This window comes from Galleria mellonella, unplaced genomic scaffold (assembly GCF_026898425.1).
Source record: "Galleria mellonella isolate WM207_F2 unplaced genomic scaffold, CSIRO_AGI_GalMel_v1 utg625, whole genome shotgun sequence".
Classification (NCBI taxonomy): Eukaryota; Metazoa; Arthropoda; class Insecta; order Lepidoptera; family Pyralidae; genus Galleria; species Galleria mellonella.
The window spans coordinates 515,027-532,850 of NW_026442129.1; the positions used below are offsets into that span (position 1 = coordinate 515,027).

Sequence of the window (17,824 nt, forward strand, 5' to 3'; positions counted from 1 at the left end):
AACATGCAATAGATTTTGAATTTTTTTTTTGTTTTGATGTTTTAACATCATCGTGTAAAATCATTATGAAGTATAGTGTTGAGGTACCGGCCTAGTCACATCCTGGTGGGGGAAAGGAATTGTTACTAATGGGTCTAACAGTTCCATTCCTAATAATACACCCTATCAGATCGACCTCCACGCGGTTACTCCTGATAACCATCATGGTTAGTTCTTACCAGATTCGTCACAATTGGTTAACTGACCTGCTTTCATCCTCACCTATACGAGTATTCGCTCACTGGTGCCCCGCCCGTGTATACCACTAACACAGGCCGTTCTATTATAATGCATAAAAAAATAAAATCACATCCCGATAATTCGAATAAAGTCGCGTGCATACATACTTATTATTTATTAAATTTAAATGTAGTTATTGATTAATCAAACTGTAACAATATTTCAAAAACAAGGAAATTTACATATTTCAAAGACAATTGCTTAAACAAAAAGACAATAAGAACTTAAAAAAAAAACAACAATCTGTCAATAGAACTAACAATTTTAAAGCGTATAATTGAAATAAAAAAAAAATCCACATAATATTCAGATGTGCTATATTTAAGATCTAGTTAGCTAATCAATAAATATGTAATTAAAAATTCTCATATTACTCTGTACAAAATCCGATATGGTATTTGTATTGATTCTAATGCCAACAATATGATCTAAATATGGTGTGGTGGTGTTTGTTTAATTTTGTTTAATTTTGTTTATATTTGTTTAATTTTAGTATTGTCTAATTTTGTGTTTCGTTTACTTGTATTTTATTTTGTGCCAATTCCAGTGGCTACCAAATTACAATCTAAGTATATAATTATGTATTATTTTAGCTGTTTGTTTGCCTTAAATAAATAAATAAATATGAAATCATATTTTGGCGGTAATTCTCAGGCAAACTGGCGTCGGTTATAAATCTCTCGTTGAGTACGCAATGAAGTAAAATTTGTATACGCAAAGCAGCGTGTGATAATATAAAATAATTGTGAACGTTTTGTAATTCGTTTCAACATGTTACAAGGTTCGCAGTCCACAATTGCTCGTAATAGTCCCACACGGTACGTTAAATCGCTTCGGTGTCGGTTGTTAATTATCGCACAATTTACAAACAATAATATTCCAAATTTTTCGATAATTTTTCTCATTGAAATCACAATAGTAAAATTAATTTGTAATATATATTGTACAACAGGCCCTGTAGACATTTTATTTTTTATGGGTGGTAATGAAATGGTAACCCCGCCTGCGCTAACGGGATACGCTGGCGGAGCACCAGTGAAGGGTGATCAATGAGAATGAAAACAGGCCAGTTAGCCCATCATGGTGAATTCATCAGGAATTAACCATGATAGTTTCCAGGGGGAACCGCGAGAAGGTCAACCTAGCAATGGGATTCTCAGTCTCCTATACTAACAATCCCTTTCCCCCCACCTGTAGACAAGTAGCAAGCGAAAATATATATATATATATATATATATATATATATATATATATATATATATATATATATATATATATATATATATATATTTCAATTCCATCGTCAAATTTTTTTGCTATTGAAATCTAATGGTAACCCCGCCTGCGCTAACGGGATAGTGGCAAGCGAATTCGTCGATGGATTCGGGCGATCCCGATTCCATCGATGAATACGCTTGTCATTTGTCTAGAGGGCCAGATATTGTCTTGTAACATCGTATGTGCACCTTTCTGTCTAGTAACATGATAACATTTACATACTATTTCATACAAATGACAAACACTGGTCACCTTCGAAACAGTATACTCTGTTATGTCCATGGCACTGCTCATGTCTATAGGCGACGCTTACCGCTTTGCATCAGGTGGGCCGTCAGCTTGTTTGCCATTCTAAGTTGTATAAAAAAAAATTATAAAATTAATTCACTCACACACGTTTTGGAAAACTGTAAGTGTAGTGAATTATCAGTAATTTATAGTGTACTTTATTATACAATACTTTAATTAACGTAAGCCATTTTTTTTTTAAACTGATGTTATCCGTCGTTAACTGTCCACTATTCATCTTGTTTTTATTTGGAAAACGCCAGTAGCTATCATTTTCTTGGTTTACCGCAGTTAGTCTTTTGTTTTAAGAGAGATTTGTTGTTCATCGCTTGGTTTTATTTTTTACGACGTTTAATAAAAAAAATCTATTCTATGCTGGGACGACACGGTAAAACTTGACAATATGTGTGTTATATATGTGTGAAATCGCCTATAGACTGGTACCTGGACATAAATAAGTTTTACATATTGCCATGGACTGATGGACTCAGGTGTTTTATTTTTTTAGCATTATATGTTTATGTTCCCACCCTTCAAACCGAAACACAGGCACACACACATGCAAACACAACTGCTTCAGAGTAGAAACATGAATGAGACAGAGGTACCCAAGCAATCGGTAATTAATTAGGGCGACGGTAGTCACTTACCATCTTTTGAGCCCCATGCTGTATATTTATTATGTATAATAATAACTAAATAAATGTATTAATGACATAAATAAATGCTACACATTTTTTTTTAGTAGAATTATGAGCGTATTACGCTTTAAAAAAATATTGTATAAGAATTGCTAAAATTTCAAAATTTCATCTTTATTAAATTAGTATGGACAATATTAATTTTTTGATACAAAAACATAATCATACATATATTTATATATAAATCATAGGTTTATATTACAAAGTTAAAAATTTTAAACAACAATTACAAAATCTATGTAATTAGTCAATTAAAAATATCAATATCTGACTGCTGAATAAACAGAGAAATGACCAGAGAAATGGCCTGATAAGTGTTTCTTTGTAAGTCATCAAAATGACGTTTACAATGACCCATTTCTCACTATAGACGCGTGCAGTGAACACGGGGCCGATACTGTCTGAAATATGAATGTTTTACGCAACAATATTTCAGCACCGTTCGCGTGATATTGCAGGCTTCTAATATACGAGTGTAGACATTGATATGCAATGTCGAATAAACTAGAACCCTCACTGATATTGTAAATGTGATAGTGAGTTTGCTTCTTGCTATCTCTAACGTCGTAACCTTTGAAAAGGGTAAATGAGAAAAACAATAGAGAATTGAAGAGGTAAAATGCTGTTCCACCTTATACGACATGATGATTAAAGAACCTAGTAGAAGGAAAAATAGAGGGCAAAAGAGGAAAGGGCAGACCAAGGAGTTACCATATAGGGCAGGTAAAGGAAACACCAGGTGTCATGTCGTGTAGGGAGGTCAAATATATGGGATGGGATAGAGCTGGCTGGAAGAGAATGAATGAATTAGTTGCACCGACAAGAGAAAACTCTTTAATGAAAAGAGAAGAGATCACATTTCCATATTTAGAATTAACTGAATTTTTCATCGTGCCTCCGATCAAATTGTTTATAATTACTCCTCTCCATCCAAAGGTCGACTGGAAGAGATCGCTTTTTTTTTTTTTAGCAACTTAGAATGGCAAACAAGCTGACGTGATGGAAAGTGGTAACCATCGCCCATTGCTGTTTCTCACCCCCATGCGTTGTGATTATTTCAGTAAATTGTCAAACCGAAACACAGCCATGCAAACACAACTTTTTATATTTATAATAACTTTACTATTGTAATCTTTTGAAGGAAACAATAAAGAGTATCTATCTATTTATCTATCATTAAAACATAAAAAAAAAATATCTTCCTTCCTAAAAGGCCAGCAACTCATGGCCGCCGGTAGTCACTGTTGCTTCACGGGTCTTTATTTCGCCTCTTTCTTCCGTCAAGCAGCTGTACTTGCATTAGATATAATAGTAAAATTTCAATTTTTCTAAGTAACTATAAAATTGACAGATCTTTATGCAAATCCATTAATGAGTGATTGATGGAAATGATCCTTCAAGGAAGAAGTCCTTTAATATATGTATATTCTATGTATGTATTAGCTTTTGTTAAGAATGTATAGTTTTATGCTTTTGCCTACTCTCAGTCTATGATAATAAAAAGGAATTATATAGATGTAGTTTGTAGTAAACAAGGAATAAGAACAAGGAATTACATAGAGGAAGTGATAAAATTGTCAATTCATAGCAGGTTAGTGTATAGAAAATGTTATACGGTCGTATAACCCTACCAAATTCAGATGCAACCTGCTCGCATACTTTCTACATAAACAGTGTCGAATATATAATCTAGTAATGTAAAATTTATCATTGACAAATAATTGACAGATCAAACATTTTCTATACACTAGCGTCCTATGAATTGAGAAAAATAGCAACTGATGGTGTATCTTTCGTCTTTTTTTTACTAATTATATTTGCATACGAAGAAAGGAGGCAACTATATGATTTATAGTTTTTATTTTATCATTCCTTCTATGTAATTCCTTGTTCTTAGGTGGAAAATAAGTAAATATAACAACGAGGTAAAATAATAGAATTTTATTATAAAGAAATATCTATATTTAATAGCCTTTACCCGCGACTTCGTCCGTATGACTGATGTATGTTGTACTCCATCCCATATAGTATATATATGTGTGTGTGTGTGTGTGTGTTTCGGTTTGAAGGGTGGGATATGTCGTGAATTTACAGGGTACAGAGGAATAACACCTGAATGCTCAGAAATGGCAACACACAGGGGGTATCGTCTATTTTATGCCAGGATCACACAGCGATATGTATAATATTAATTAAGAATAAATTATAATTATTCTTTACTTATTTATTTAACTCTTTATTGCACCATAAATAAAAATATACAATGACAAGTGAATATTTCAAGTGAAATACAGTAACATAAATACAGATTGAAATATACACATAGAGGTACAAAAGGCGGTCTTATCGCTAGGGCAATCTCTTACAGACAACCTTTGGTTAAAGGAGAACAGATAGAAAAGGGCAGGTTTATTATTATTTTTATAGTAATATTTTATATGTTTATTTATGTATATATTTATTATAGGTATATATATTTATTAATTTTACATATTATGTTTATATTTATATTAGTCTAATTATATATTTTGGAATATCTGAATATATTACGCCTACGCAACCCCTACGTATTTCTCCGATTGCCCAATGGTTCACTGGTAGAGAACACCGTCCGGTGTTAAATCCGTCAAATGTACACAGAATTTCATTGTGCATTAAAGTAAATAAATAAAGTAGCTTGCTTGTAAAATCATTAGCAATATCAGGCCGACCTCCTCGTGGTCTGCCCTGGAAATTAGCCTGGATTATTTCCGGTGAATTCGTCACTACGAGCCAACTCGTCCCCACCTTTCATCTCTTACTAATTGGACGTTATAGAATATGGTAGGTCACGGTGATGGCAAGAAAACGAAGACTCTTACAATTGGATTTTATTTTTTATTTTAATTTCGTTAATTACAGATAATAAATAGACGTGTGGTGTCGATCGTATCTAGGTGCAGACTGGGGCGTGGCGTCCGTTGCGCCGATTATAAGTTTAAAAACGACCGCACGCAGAGACAATAACATAGACAAACTATTTTATTAATAATTGAGTTTTGAGGCACAAAACGCGTCGCTTACACTAGTGTCGTGTAGGAGTATACCTATCGGTAGTTCAGGCGTTGTTACCATTCCATTTTCATCCCATTAAATAACCATTCCATTGTCCATAAATACCATTGTGACGTAAAAGTGTTGAGTCACGGTACTTAGGAACTTGTTTGTTTTATTTTAAACTTAACTGTACAGAAAGTGACATAACGGAAAGATACACAATTACACACACACATACATATACACGCACATAGACACAGGTGATGACTTTAGTGGTGTGACCCATTCGTGTTTCAACCGTGAAGCAGTTATTTGCATGGCTGTGGTTTTTTTTTTTGATGGATGAAAATGGTATGGTAACCCCGCCTGCGCTAACGGGATACGCTGGCGGAGCACCAGTGATAAGGGTGATAGATGAGAATGAAAACAGGCCAGTTAGCCCATCACGATGAATTCATCAGGAATTAACCATGATAGTTTCCAGGGGGAACCGCTAGGAGGTCGACCTGGTTGGGTATATTGCTAGCAATGGGATTCTTAGTCTCCATTACTAACAATCCCTTTCCCCCTATCTATAATACTCTTAGCTAACTAGCAACTCGCCCCAACTACGTACTATTTTTTTTTTAATAAAATTCCATTTGTGTTCTCGCTGATAATGTAACTTTAATTACGTGAAAGCATTTTAAAAATCAGTTAAGTGTTTTTTTGATTTACCCATTATAAACAATAATTTAATCTTTTCTCATTACAGCATATTAATAATTTAATCTATCATGATGTTTCCACTATATAATTTAACTAGAACTCTTCAAAAAAATAAACGTGTAAACAAATTAATTCACCGGTGCGCAGGCGCACTGGCGTGACGTCCCGCGACCTTTGCAGCGCAAGCAGTGCTATGAAGCAATATTTGTATTGCCGTGCAGCGCTGCTGGATATCTGAGTCAGGGTCTTGGAGACTTGCTCGAGACAAAACAGCGAGATACGTACGAGAAAACTTCCTATAAAAAACTATACCGGACAGGTGAGTGGCACAAATAAAAGCAATATAAATAAAATAACGGTCATCGATCAACAATACCACCTAGATATCTAACACGTACTAGAATAGAACTAAATAAATAACGCCTCTAAGGAAAAACTGTGGTCTGGGTAGCCAGATGCGTATTTTGATTTTTACCTAAACACAAATATTTTTACACCAAATCGATATGATACTCAGGATTTTTAACTTATTACAAAGTTTCGTTTTTCACTATATGTTGCCATATGCCTCAAAAAGGGAGAAAACAGTCATTCTTTCTGTTTCTACTATACTCTCTCCTTCTCTTTCTTCCAGGCTAATATAATATTTTAGAAATTTCCAAGAAATTGCCCAACTCTGTCCAAGTTCATTTCACTTTTCTCCAACAATTTTATTTCTTCCAAATTACCTGAATTGAAAATTTTTCCCCATAATTGAGGGGAAAACAGTCAATCTAACAACGCTTACAATGGTCATACTCTCCGTATAATGACATAGATAGAAATAAAATAACTCGCCACTATTTGTCATCCCTTGGAATACCCTTAGAATGCCTTGTGTTATGAGGAACCAGGCAAACGCGTCTAGAGACACAATCCAAAACACGCATACAGTATTACATTATCTGTGCATTTACGAACGATACTCCCCCCACCCCTCCACATCACAATGCTTTCTAAGCCTTCAAATCTACAGGTAACAGTTACTTCCTCCAAAGGGAGACTTTGTACAAAAGTCGTTTGCTTGGACACCTCTGTCCCATTCGTGTTTCAACCGTGAAGCAGTTGTTTGCATGGCTGTGGTTTTTTTTTGATGAGTGAAAATGGTATCGTAACCCCGCCTGCACTAACGGGATACGCTGGCGGAGCACCAGTGAAGGGTGATAGACAAGAATGAAAACAGGCCAGTTAGCCCGTCATGATGAATTCATCAGGAATTAACCATTTTCCAGGGGGAACCGCGAGGCGGTCGACCTGATTGGGTATATTGCTAGCAATGGGATTCTCAGTCTCCATTACTAACAATCCCTTTCCCCTCGCATGGCTGTGTTTTGGTTTGAAGGGTGGGATATGGCGTGAATTTACTTTGTACAGATGAATAACACCTGAGTCCTCAGGAATGGCAATGTTTCTGTTATGTACATGGTACTGCTCATGTCTATAGGCGACGGTTACCACTTTCCATCAGGTGGGCCGTCAGCTTGTTTGCCATTGTAAGTTGTTTAAGCCTATCTGTCTATCAATATTTTTTCATTACTACCTACAATATATTTTTGTCACTCTTCAAAGAGATGAAATATTAGTTACCATTGCTTATAGATTAAAAAGGATTGTAAAACTTGATTAAATCATCTTATTTAACTAAAAATTGGGTTTCAATAGAAGCTCCATTGTGTTTATAATAAACAGTTGTATTGGGGGGAAAGGGATTATTAGTAATGGAGTTTGGCAGCCCCATTGCTAGCAATATGCCTTATTAGGTCGACCTCCCCGTGGTTCCCCCTGGAAACCATCGTGAACAATTCTTGTTGAATTCGTCACGATGGGCTAACTGACCTACTTCATCCTCATCTATCATCCTTCACTGGTGCCCCGCCGGTGTAAACCGATAGCGCGGGTGAAGTTACCATTCCATTATCATCCATTAAAAAAAAGCAGTTGTATTAGGGGGCATCCATTAATTACGTGAGCTCTTTTTCGATCAGTTTAGACTCCTCCCCCCCCCCCCTTAGTTGAGATTTAGTGAGATTTACCTTGACCCCCCCCCCCCTTACGTGAGATTGACGCAAAAAATATTTTAACCTTAATTTATATTTATTATTCGGGAAAATAATAAATCGTTCAGGTATACTATAATTAATTTATTTAAATTAAATAAAATTCAAAGTAAAAACATAAAAACAACACTTTCTTTTAAATTTTTACTCAATCCATGGAGACTCGTGTATTTTTTCAATCGAAATAATTGGACACATATCATCTGGGATTTCTAGTAGTGCAGGAAGACAATCACTGGAAACGTCTACGTTTATCTTTAATATTTTAGTAATATCTTTAATATTTTATATTTTTTGAAGTTGACGTGAGATTTTTGATTATCCCCCCCCCCCCTCGGTTTAAATGAGATTTGGTGAGAATTCATTAGACCCCTCCCCCCCCCCCCCTATTCTGAGCTCACGTAATTAATGGATGCCCCCTTAGATTAATATTAAAAAAAAAGAGTTACGTAGCCATCTGTCACATATGGACCGCTTATCAAGATGTTACATATATTATGTAATGGTCTCACAGCCGGTTTCTATGCTCACGTGGCGACAGTAATCACTAATCATTGTTACTTGTAGCGTAGCATAGTTATATAATATAACCGAGTAGATTTTGCACCGTAAAAATATTGTTAACTAACTGATCTCTTGCCAGTCTAACAGACTCTTCAAATCTTATGGACGTAAGTCACACAACTCGCAGACTGAAACGCAGAATGCCCCAAGACATGGTTCTATAAAATAAAGTAGGATGCGACTCAAGTCGCGTACTGAATACGCCATTAAAGTATACGTCAAAAATGCTATTTATTGTCCCAGCAAGGAGACAGAACGTAATATATATAAAGCCAAAAACAAAACTAGCTGATGCCCGCGACTTTGTCCGTGTAGTATTTGCTATTCCTGTTTGCTACTCCTGTACTAAAAATAAACAAAGTGTCTCAATAAGTACATTACACGTAACTTAATTTAACTCAGTACATACTCAGTGCGCACAACGCGTGAGAGAATTGCCATAAGTAAAAAAAAAAATATGTGAGAAATATTGGATTGTTTTAAAATATGAATGGCCGATTACAGGTAAGTAATGCAATTACAAGGGAACTGATTATTTGTTACCCAATCGTTCGCTCCATCGGCCACTGTCTGGCAATTGACACAGATCGTACAATTATAACGGTTGTACGGAACCATAGAGTTCATACCCATGATATTCATGTGCATTATTAATAACCAAGGCGTGTGAAAGATTTTTTTAAGGCCAACTTTTAAAAAAAAAATCTTATGAAATAATTTATTGTGTGTAACAACATAAAACAACTTGTATACAGCAGTTTTTATTTTATTAGTTTATTATTTATATAATTTATTATATTATTTATATAGTTAATTATATTATTATATATTTAGTTTATTATAGCTGTACGGTTATTGCCCTTGTACATTCTACAGTTTTCTTTCAGCTTCCCAAAGGTTGACTGTAAGAGATCCCTTTATGGGATAAGTCCGCCATTGTATATTAAATTCTTTTAATGTATCCAGTCAAATATATGTATAATAAAGATTTTTTACAACATTAACAACAACAACAAGAACTATGGAAAGAAGTATATTGGGAACAAGATAAATGCACAAAGTAAAAAGTGAAAAATATAGACAAAAAACTAAATGACCAGATGCAATCACACATGCTTTACGTCTGAAAGGCAATGGGCTGGTCGACGCTCACGCTTTACTGACAATAAATGGACATTTCCAAATACAAAATGGACAGGACCACGAGGTAGGAGAAATGTTTGTAGACCAATAAGACGGTGGGCAGATGATATAACGGAATGTACATGAAAAAACTGGTTATGATGGGCAGAAATAGAGATTTGTGGAGAAAGATGGAGGAGGCCTTCACCCAGAAGGACCCATATCCAATAACTAAAGTATGAAATACACTAGCAAGTAGTTATTAAGAAAAATTATAAATAATAATAGATATTAACAATACTGTAAAATATTTTAGGAACATGGAAAAAATGGTATTTCTTATTTATTAATTTAAATTAAAATATCAAATAATGATTTTAATGGACAAACACAATTAGTTTAATTCATTTATTTATATTTTGTATTTCTGAAGTAGGAATATTTGTTAAACAACACCCACAATTTTTTTTTGGTTGAATAAAGTCACATCAGAACAGAGATCACAATGTTGAAACTGCTTTTCTGCAGAACCACACTGCATCAACAGAACTGTGATATAATGACTATTAAAATATATAATGTACCAAAATCAATAAGAGAACTGTAAGGCACACTCACGTAAAAAAAAATTATAATGGAATCTTTTTTTATTTAAGAGAGAGACTTTTTAAAAAATTAAAATGTATGCAAATGTATAATTCAGTTGTATTGTATGCCATTTGTTATGTTTTTGACTTGTTATGTATTTGTTTTTGTTTAATTTGTAAATGTATTTGTTTAGTTCTGCTACCTTTGGTATGTTTTTTTTTTTTTCTGATTGTAATTGTTGTTGGCCGCAGATGGCCTTTACAACTTCACCGAACGGTGTAACAGGGGCGAGTGCAGATGGTCCTCAAGCTCGCGAGAGGGGGCGACAGAGGTGTCAGCTCTTGCATGCCTTTAGATAAGGCGAAATGTGTAGCTCAATAATATTTAAGAGTATATTAAACTAAAATTATCATTTATTTATATTTTGTTTTTGTCAAGAATTCTCGCGGCTGGTTTTTGGTTTTTAACCACAACAGAATATCAATGTTTTACTTTTTTGTTGGCAAAGCAGTAAGCCGAGTTGTGACTGTGATTTTGTGTTACTGTGGCACACTCACGAGAAATTATGTTACCTCTTTTATGTAGGTACTTCCTTTGTGTATGTGTGTGTTACCTTTTTTATGTACTTCCTTTGTGTGTGTGTGTGTGTGTGTGTGTTTTTTTATATATGTATTATTATATTACTTTTTTTTTAAATATATACCGATATCTGATGTTTTTTGCATGCTGTAAGTGACATAAACAAATCCTATGTCTATATATCTATCTATCTAAATAAAAAGACTTTAAAAACAGTTATTGTGTTATTAAAACATTGATTTTATTCATAAAAACTAAAACCTTTTACAAAGCTACTATAATTATTACACTATTTTGTCACTTACTTTCAAGTTAGGAATTTAGTATAATAGAAAGAGACAACAGTTCAATAGCCAAAATGGGTTTTTAAAAGATTTAACGTTTTTATGAATGAGAGGGTAGTATATACTTGATACTGATATTCACGTCGGTTATTAACTGTCCACTGCTGAGTATAAGCCCTCCCCAAAAAAAGAGCTTCACACTGGTGAAGCTTTTGTCTCCCTTAATGTAAAGTTCAGTAGAATGATTGTTAATCACTCACGTATAAAAAGCTCAACAAATTGAAGATACACGGGTAGATTACGTCTACAACCTAATACACGCAAGCAAAGCTGCGAGAAAAACCTAGTAAACTGTATTCATTCAAAGATTTAATTTACTAAAGTTCAATGTATAATTTGAAATAGTCATGAATGAACTACCATACATAAATATATCTCTAACTTATTTATAACTAAACGTTTCAAAATTAACGTTGAAAAAAGGAGATATTTTGCAAATCCGTCGAGGCAAGAAAGCGATGTTCGTGCAACCATATATGTTGATGCATGTTGCAATTAATGTTTTAGCGAATATTTTTCATTAATACTCAACATACATCGCATTATAGATAGATAGATATCTTTTTATTTTTTAGATTTTACTAGAGAAAGACTTTTTACAGAAGTCGTTTGCTTGTGCACCTCTGTCCCATTCATGTTTCTACCGTGAAGCAGTTGTGTTTGCATGGCTGTGTTTTGGTTTGAAGGGTGGGATATGGCATTGAATTTACTGGGTACAGAGGAATACACCTAACACCTAAGACTTCAGGAATGACAACGCATGGGGGGTATCATGGGCGAAACAGTATACTCTGTTATGTCCATGATACTGCTCATGTCTATAGGCGACGGTTACCACTTTCCATCAGGTGGGCCGTCAGCTTGTTTGCCATTCTAAGTTGTATAAAAAAAATTACTATACAATAAAGTTATAATTTTAATTAATCTTGTTGTAAAATCAATTATTATAAATTAAAAACTAAAACTCTTGAGATAATATCGCTCTTGTGCATTACATTTGAAACTAAATGCTCAAATCATTGTTTGTGTACAATAAATAACAAAGAAAATAAAGAAGAAACTACTGATAACTTGGTTTTTTTTGTAGCTCACAACAATCAAATAAAAAACTTGTATTAAAATGCATTTTTTACAGATTTGAAACATGCAATCTGAAATGAATTATTAATATTAAAAAAGTGGATTTCTAATGTCATAAAACGTCAATAAAGAGAAAGGAATTTCACACACATTTATCATTAATTTGGCAACGCTTACATCATTTTGCATTTGATCTGTTAGTTAATTTTTTTTTTATACAACTTAGAATGGCAAACAAGCTGACGGCCCACCTGATAGAAAGTGGTAACCGTCGCCTATAGACATGGGCAGTACCATGGACATAACAGAATATACTGTTTCGCCCATGATACCCCCCATGCGTTGCCATTCCTGAGGGCTCAGGTGTTATTCCTCTGTACCCAGTAAATTCACGCCATATCCCACCCTTCAAACCGAAACACAGCCATGCAAACACAACTGCTTCACGGTTGAAACACGAATGGGACAGAGGTAGCCAAGCAATCGACTTTTGTACAAAGTCTCCCTCTGGTAATTAATCTGTTATTAATCTGGTAATTAATTAGAAATATTCTTATATAACTAATTATATAATTTTCTATAACAAGAACGCTTTATATTATAATATGTATTATCATGGACAGATTATGTAAATGTATTGACAGGTTTAACCTACTGCCTGGGGGCTAAATCCGCTGACTTTTCAACATACCTACGTAATTATACTATTTGCAGCTTAAACCCTGTTCATCTGGTTATAGTATGCACTAAAGTTATAATTATTACTATATTTTGTGATAGGATAGATAGATAGATAACTCTTTATTGTTTCCTCCAAAAGATTACAATAGTAAACTTATTATAAATATAAACAATTACAAGAAATAATCACAATGAGAAAACAATGGGCGGCCTTATCGCTAAGAACGATCTCTTCCAGGCAACCTTTGGACGGAGAGGAGTAATTACTAGTTTTTTTTTTTTGGTGGATGAAAATGGTATGGTAGCCCCGCCTGCGCTAACGAGATACGCTGGCGGAGCACCAGTGAAGGGTGATAGATGAGAATAAAAACAGGCCAGTTAGCCCATCAGGAAATAACCATGGTAGTTTCCAGGGGGAACCGCGTGGAGGTCGACCTGGTTGGCTAAAAATTTTTAGTCTCCATTGCTAACAATCCCATTCCCCCCAGTAATTACTAGTTACAGAATTAGTACAACTATAAATACATGCCAATAAACAAAGATGGACTTTTCTTGTCACTAGGTATATCTAGAAGTGTTTGATCTATGTATAATTAGTATTACGTATAGATGCATGTACATCCTTGTTACTAAGAGAAACGGCATTACGTTACAAGGCGGATGAATAGGTTTCACATGTAATCACACCCGTACTATCGTCGCCTATAAACAGAATAGGCAAAAACTCACGCCGCGTACAGTATCATGCCTGTTTTTCCATCTTTGTCACCGTATCTTTGTTATCGGTCGATCATGCTCCAATTCCAAGGGCCATTGCGAAATACATACAGGTAATCGAATACCGAGAGAGAGGGACTTAGAAGGACTTGGCGACCTTCAAGACACAGACACGTGTTAAATAGATATCGCAATAGTATATAGTTTTCTTATCAATTTCTGGCTTTGAAAAAGAACGGTTCTCGATTCCTCTATATTTTGTACTAGCGGCCCGTCCCGGCTTCGCACGGGTGGACATTTTTAAACTTCGATAAAAAATGCAATTAAAATCTTTAAAAAATATTCAACATCGGTTACGTCCGCTGCGTAGGGAGCCGACCGCACGAATGAATCTATCAACTTTTAAAATGTAAAAAGTGGTTATTGTGACATAACGATAATAGTTGGACATATAGTATCGCGGAGTTTTTTGTAGTTATTGATATTTTCTTCAACATTGTAAAACATACTTTTGTTCTATCACCAACAGTTTCCGCAGCGCACGCAACGAAAGATATTTTATAGCATTTTTTTACACCTCGAGTTACGTTACTAAAGTTTTAGTAAGGATCCTTAATCTTTTCTAGCAATAAATATAGCCTATGTTAGCGAATTCAGGGTGAATGTAGCTTTGTAATGGTAAAAGAATTTTTGAAATCGGCAAAGTAGTTTTGGTGTTTATTCATTACAAACAAACACACAAAAACACAAATCTTTCCTCTTTACACTCGTGATATTAGTGTAGATTCTTACTGCAATTGACAAAGTCTTAATTGCAGATGATCACTGGATTTGGAATTAATAATAATAATAAAGATTTATTGCATATAAAAATATACAGTCATGGGCTTACAGAAATTTCAAAATGCATTATATTTATACACATAATTTGTACATTGTTTTAATTTTCTAATTGATTAGTCTTGTCACACAAACTGTCATTTTATTTATATATATTTACCACTACCTTTTGTTCGTAACTATGTACTAATTGGTAATATATAGGGATGGGAAACATATAGTAATATCTATATATTTTTATGACATTGTATATTGGTTCAACATTATTTGGGACGTTTTTTCAACACTGGATGCTACATCTAACTGTATATGATCGGGAGGAAAGTGATTGTTAGTAAAGGAGACTAAGAATCCCATTGCTAGCAATATACCCAACCAGGTCGACCTCCTCGCGGTTTCCCCTGGAAACTATCATGGTTAATTCCTGATGAATTCATCATGATGGGCTAACTGGCCTGTTTTCATTCTCATCTATCACCCTTCACTGGTGCTCCGCCAGCGTATCCCGTTAGCGCAGGCGGGGTTACCATACCATTTTCACCCATGAAAAAAAAAACTGTATATGATCTGTTGAATATCAACGAACTTAATAACAATCTTGAGTATCGTCGTATAACGTTTATGTAACAAACTGTTCGGTAAGAAAGTAGTTTAGTGCCTGTTTTTTGTTTTGTTTTGTATTTTACTGCTCTCTAGATCACATGTATTATTACAATAAAATAGAAATTGGCAATAACGATCCCGGCACAGAATAGGCCACCCCTTCCTTTCCCGCGGGTGTCGTAAAAGGCAACGAAGAGAACTTACTGGTCAAGAGATAGACAGCAGCATCCCTATTAAAACATCACCAAAGCCTTGCGGTTACCAAAACGCTTGCCAAGCGTCGTAGTTACAGTAGTTACTGGCAGAACCCCTCTTTTTATGCAATTAAGAATAGCAAACAAGCTGACGGCCCACCTGATGGAAAGTGGTAACCGTCGCCTATAGACATGAGCAGTGCCATGGACATAACAGAGCATACTGTTTCGCCCATGATACCCCGCATGCGTTGCCATTCCTGAGGACTCAGGTATTGTTTTTCTGTACCCTGTATTATTCACTGCCATATCCCACCCTTCAAACATACAGACCTTCTAACTCCCTAATGAGGGTAGTTGATGTTCAACACTAGACAGTTAAAGGCCGGTATAATAATTACAATATCGTAATAAAACAACATAGTTAAGTCAAATCTAACAATTAATAATGTTTACAAACACCACGTAATGCAATATGTTATTGACATTTAAAAGAAAAAAAAAACACCTAAAGCTATTTTCGAGCCATTCCGTTACTCCCATAACGCTCTGTGTCTCAACAGAGATATATTTAAATACAGCTATATTTATACCAATCAAATATTAAGAAATAAAGCCTTGACATTTCGTTTGTGTTATTACACTGACTTTGACGTGCGTTTTAACGAATACATACAACAAATTATAAGATAAACATGGCGGGGTAATAGAGTATATTATACACACACACACACACACACACACACACGCACACGCACACGCACACACATACATACACACACACGCACGCACGCACACACACGCACGCACGCGCTCACACACACACACACACGCACGCACGCACGCACGCACACGCACACGCACACACACTAATATATATATATATATATATATATTACACTTTAACAGTCCACTGCTGAACTTAAGCCTCCCCTTGGGGAGTGTACCAGTTACCACACTAGGCAGGCAGATTGGCAACCTCAGTTACCAGAGGGAAACTTTGTACAAAAGTCGATTGCTTGGGTACCTCTGTCCCATTCGTGTTTCAACCGTGAAGCAGTTGTGTTTGCATGGCTGTGTTTCGATTTGAAGGGTGGGATATGGCGTGAATTTACTGGGTACAGAGGAATAACACTTGAGTCCTCAGGAATGGCAACGCATGGGGGGTATCATGGGCGAAACAGTATACTCTGTTATGTCCATGGTACTGCTCATATCTATAGGCGACTGTTACCATTTTCCATCAGGTGGGCCGTCAGCTTGTTTGCCATTCTAAGTTGTATAAAAAAAAAGTGAAACTTTGGAGATATTTTAAGAGGGACTGTCCATCCCTCGCCTTCCCTTACTCGCCTCTTACGACACACTTTGTTAAGTTTCGGTGTAAATGTTATTAAATAAATAAATTAATTAATTAACATGACCGTAAATGTTATAAGTTCGAATCTGGCCGACACAAAAATGTGTAGCATGTTAATTTTTTACATTTCTGAACAGATTTGTTTATTTCTTTTTTTTTTATAATTTTCTAATAATTAGCGCAGTGAAGTTATTTTTCTACTCTTGCTATATTTATGACAGTTCCCGCACGAGGTTGACAGAGCAGAGTACCGAATGGCTTTATCCTTATATGCATATCTTGCTTCATCACTCGTGTATACAAGATTGCAAGCCGGTTCAACAGCTCGTGACTTTTTTCCAATATAATGAGCTTGCATAATACTATTATTCAGTTTGCAGCTTGCAAGTAATTTTATTGAGATATTCACGCCATGGTGTACGCTTCATGGGAGTACAACATGCAATACGGTCACGATAGTAATAATAAAAATTTACACGGTACAGAGGAATAACACCTGAGTCCTCAGGAATTGCAACACATGGGGGGTATCATGGGCGAAACAGTATACTCTGTTATGTCCATGGTACTGCTCATGTCTATAGGCGACGGTTACCACTTTCCATCAGGTGAGCCGTCAGCTTGTTTGCCATTCTAAGTTGTATAAAAAAAATATGTGCTTACATTGCACTCAAATTATGGGATGCATCAATGCATATCAACTGAATTTTAATCAAAATTTTTATAATTTTACATTGTATTATAATTAAAGATTGTGTTAAAAAAATGA

At 35.1% G+C, this 17,824-nt stretch overlaps 1 protein-coding gene across 1 annotated transcript in view; it reads right to left on the reverse strand.

The window, feature by feature from the left end:
• Positions 1–17,824, reverse strand: part of LOC113511186 (uncharacterized) — a 40,457-nt gene that overhangs the window by 16,302 nt on the left and 6,331 nt on the right. The gene's annotated exons all lie outside the window — the stretch shown is intronic.